This window comes from Calliphora vicina, chromosome 1 (assembly GCF_958450345.1).
Source record: "Calliphora vicina chromosome 1, idCalVici1.1, whole genome shotgun sequence".
NCBI lineage: Eukaryota > Metazoa > Arthropoda > Insecta > Diptera > Calliphoridae > Calliphora > Calliphora vicina.
Window position 1 is genome coordinate 56,280,097 of NC_088780.1, and position 5,276 is coordinate 56,285,372.

The following is a 5,276-nucleotide window of genomic DNA, read 5'->3' on the forward strand; positions in this document are numbered from 1 at the left end:
CCTATAAAAAGTTACATACATCGATAGGTGGAACATGTAAAAATGGACGTATTTTTTACGTTTTTTCCCAAAATAGAACCTATAATATTTCTTTTGTGGAAAACATTTTTCTTCGGGACTGTTTAAACTTTGTATATGATCCGAAAAGAAACTTGGCTCACTTGAGCGGACCTTGTCGACTCCAAATCTATCCAAACTTTTCCAATTTAAAAAAATGTTTGGTTTGAGTAAAAAATTCGAAAAAGCTTCACAGTTGTATAGCCCTATATCTTGTTTAAGTACGTACAAAGTTATTTTACTAAATATCACACGGTAAATAACGTAGCAGTAGAGTATTTTCTAAAAAAAATCAGTTTTAGAAATTTTGGCATTTGAAAATAAAAAGTGTCAAAAATTATAATGCCATTGATTTGGATCTATACTATTTCCAACCGTTAAAATTGTACATTAATTCGAACTTTATATTTTTGTTCATGAAAAATCTCTATATTATAATTTTTTAGTTACTAAGGTAAATAACGTCCGAAGAATTCATAATATTATTTAATTTCACTAAACTATTATGCTTCAAGTCCTAAAGTTTTCACCAATACCAACTACTTATCCAACATTGGATGCGTGTAATTTTTTATAGGGACGAGATAACTATTTGCAAGTAATTTTTATTGTATTCGAAATTTTATCGCAAATATAGATTAACTAACTCAAAGATTTATAAAAATTATTATTTTTAAAAAAGTAGTAAAAAATTTCACAAAATTTAAAACTAATAAGATGAAATTTTAATAGTTTTCGAAGAAATAGTAGATTTGAAAAATGGATTATAACAATACAAATTACTGTAAAACATCAATTTCAAAATTGGATTTAGCAAGTTTGCATACTAAGCTTTTGATTTGCATTCTCTCATAATATATAGAAGATATTTTAAACTGTTATTGGGACAACGAAAGTCCAATAATCTTCATAGCTCGATATATTGAATTGCATAAATAAATTCCTAGGGGTTCACAATGCCTCTAGCTCGCTTGTACTTGCAGTTTTTTTTCCACAAAAAAAATGTTTTCCTTACAAAGAAAATTTTTATTTTGTCGAATAAAATTTTTAGTAATTCTTTAAAATATTTTACAAATTCTACTCTCATCAATATGATTTTCTAAATTAAAGCCTAAAACAAATGGAAACGTTAAAACTACTTAAACGACTTAAAAATTAAGCAGAGGCAACGAAGCAATTTACTAAACAACGAGAAAAAAAGTCATTATGAAAACGTTCTAATATCCATAAATGTTGTTTCCAATGTTGCGCTATAATAATTTTCGCTTAAATATTAAACTATAATCATAAATTAAATAAAAACATTAATACACAATTTTTAATACTTACATACTTTGCATACATTCTTCGAACGAAAACAATACTATTGGGTGGGGGAAAAATTGTATGTAGTTTTGTGTGGTTGAGAGAAAGAAGCTGCAGAAAATTGTTTACGATTTACATATTTCGCTGTCACGATCTCAGAAGAATGCCAGAAGGATTCATGGCTTTCGCTCCAACCTGTACAATAGATATTCCGAAATTGAAGAATTAATAACGTCTATATGAATGCCGTTTAATGGGAACGACCCGGAGCAAATTAAGACACATAATATCGATCGAAATTTCCATATAAATTTTATTATAATTTCGATGTCGAATGCTGAATATTTCCTTTAATATTTTTATGTTCTCTTCAGTGTAATTTATTTAGGAGAGATCAATTTGAATGCATCAAATCGTTTTGTGTTTGTTAACCTTCTGAGTTCAATAAGTTGCATGTAATGACCTGCTGGTATTCATCCCTGGATCGTTCTATAAATGCATATTCACAATATGGATCGATGATCTAAGTGAATAGTCACAATATATACGTTATTCAGATAATTGTACATTAGTCGGTCTTGTGAAGGCTGAAGAGATATTTCTAAACTCAATTTAGGTATGTAATTGAAATGGCTTTAAAATGGTTGACAAGATTATAAAAATAGTTATCTTAATAAAAGAAGAATAAATTCTTTCCCTTGATGAAACAAATTTAAAAAAGAATCACACTACTACACAATTTTTAACTGCAAAACCAGCAATAAAGTTTAAAATAATGGTTCGCAAACAAAAACCACATCTAAAATTGCTGTGGTAGCAGAAGAGTCAAGCGGGGCAGAGATAAGACTTTAACAGAAGTTGTGTTGCGGTTGCTGTTGGTAGTTAAAAGAAATATGTGGTCTTTTAAAACTAATGAAATGTTCTCATTCCTCTTCTATTAACTAACAACCATTGAAGACATCACGTCCACCTCGGAATTCGCTTTTGCATCCTCAATTCAATTGCATTTCATTTCACTTCAGTTCAATTCATTCACCTTCACCACCACCAGCGACAACCAGACACATCATCATCTGAAGCAACAGCAGCACAACAGCCACAACAACAAAGATCACATCATTGAAGTAGTTGGTTTTTTGTTTTGTTTTCGTTTGTTATGAACAAGACTGTAACAAGTGAATGTAAAACGATCAAATCAAATGCAGTGACTGTGAACAAACCGTATTCGCTGGAATCACAAAAATTCACCTGTTTATTAAACAAAAAACGAACAGAATCAGAATATTTATTTTCAGCTAATGTAAACAGCTACAATGGTAACAACTACAAAAAAAAACAACAGCAACAACTAAAATAAAATTATGAGTGCAATTCACTCGTTAAAAATATTTAAGTCTTTTCATGGAAATAACTACTCATACATTTTGATGGCCTTTTTATCATAGAAAAATATAGTTTGTAGTAGAAGAAGAGATGGGTAGGAAAAAAAGTAAAAGCCAGAAATTCTTGAATTCCTTGCAATTGTTTTTATTTACCATACTTACATTCAAGAACGAGGCATTCATATTTCTGCCATATGGTTGATGCAGTCAAAAGACAGCATTACAATCAACAGCAGTAACAACAAATACTGTCAGACAAACGTCTGTTGCAAGTATCCACTCTGCTTTCGTTTGCACTACTAGTTGCCACTACTAACTTACACACATATTTACTTGCACTCTATTGAATTCTTATTCTCTACGTAGAGCCTTCAAAGTGTGATTTGTGTGGTTGCGGTATAATTTTAACGCGTGCTATCTGGATTTTAAATTTTAAGGGTATTCACTTAAAATTATAAAAAATGTGTAGTATTATACGATATACATATATCGTTTCAATTAAATATGACTGAATTATCTGATCAAGTTCAATGGTGGTAACCGTATCCAAGAGGGAGCTTATGTCAGTCTGGATTGATCCTTTTCCAAAATTATTAGGTAGTTGCTGCCTTTTCTCTTTCATTAGGAGTATGAGATTATCTCCTCAATCCAGATTTCAGTCATTAACAGAACTGTGGTTTACACACTATTCTTGGGGGATTAATATGAGAATCGATGTGAATACACCCTACTTACGTTTTCCAACTTTCTGACTATATTACTCCATGCTCAGATTTTGATAGGGTGTTGAAGGTCTCAATTCCCTTGAGGAGTGAGTGGGGTAGGCGTAATGTCGTGTACGAATATGACACTAGGATACATACAATTTTCCTTCTCTGCGAATGCCCAGCCCTGCGTGTAAAGAGGCATACTACATATTGACCAACCTTGGAGGGTCTAAACTTAACGACCAACTGAGATATCTCAATGCTACAAGTTGGGTCTAGCAAACTCAACATTTTATATACTTTACTATGTAAACAACATTACATCTGACCAGTGGTGGTCTTGTCGCAGTGAACTACCAAGTAAACCAACCAACCCTACTTACTAAGTAATCACATAGATGGATTTTATTACCACCATGACCACCGTTGGTTAATGTGCTTCGATTACTTTTTTATCCTTGGCCAGGAGATGTCGATAACATTCATCTTGATTGCTGTAAAACATTGTCAAATTGTCAATTCTGTAAAATGTTTTCGACTACACCCAGAGAAAAAATGAATACATCCGTGTACGATTTGACACCATTCGGTGTCAATAGTGTATCAACCCCGTAGGTGCACAAATTGTACACGAACTGTGTCAATTTGACAACGAAAAAATGACACCATTACGTTGTCGATTTGACACCGTTCGTGTACGATTTTATAACAGACCGTTGACAATTTGTCACCGTTCTTGTACAATTTTACACCAGACCGTTGTCAATTTGATACCGCACCGTTGTCAATTTGAAACCATATGTTGTCGATTTAATACCGTTCATGTACGATTTGGCAATTGAAATAAATAATAATTCGTTTATGTTTTACATTTATTTTTAAATACAATACGAATAAATACTTAAATATAAAATACGTATAAATATTCCATGTTTAAATGTGGCAAAACATTGGAGTCAATTGTCGGAGTTCCTGTATGTGAAATTTCAAGCCACATCCCTAATTGTGGCACCTCTTCCACAGGTCGCCATTCTAAAAAATAAAACAAATACTTATTGTATTCTACATTGCTGATAATTATATGTATATATATATAGCTCTACTTTCCTTTTATATGTACAAAATCTGAAGGCATGTTTATTGTTTCCCGGATTTTTTGGAGTTGTATGTCGTCACAGGATTAGGTGATCTTCTCATTTCTTGCACTGCCTGGATCTTCATCCGCATCAACACAAATTCACTATTAAACAAAATTACACTTTCTTTTATATTTTCGTTTTTAAATATTTTCACTTTTTTAATGTAAATAAAAAACTCACTTATAAAACAAAGCAGAGCAAAAAGTTTCGCCGCAACACTTTGACAATAACTTGTCAGCAACTCATGTAGAGATGCGTCGGCATCAACAACATTAAGTTGTCGATTCGAACCCGTTTGTTTACAAATTGTAAACGTCAGTGTAGACGCCTAAATTAGCCTATTTGATCGAAAACTAGGTATTCAGATTCCGTGTAATTTATTAATTCCAAAAATATTTCATAATTCTGTATTTCTGATTTTAATATGACAGCATTTTTCATATTAAAACAAATGTGAAGGTTTTGGTACAGAAATTGAATTACAATAAAATTTTGGTTTTTTTTTCTGAAGAAGCAAAAGACGGAATTAATTCCACTTTCGATCAGAATGGAATTCTGTAACAGGCCTGAGTATTCCTCTTTTTGAAGAAGTTCCATGGTATATTAATTCTCTACCTGTTTAGTTCACAAATAGGGTCGATACGAAATCGGAGACTATTTGATATAATTTAGTTCGTTCATTAGCC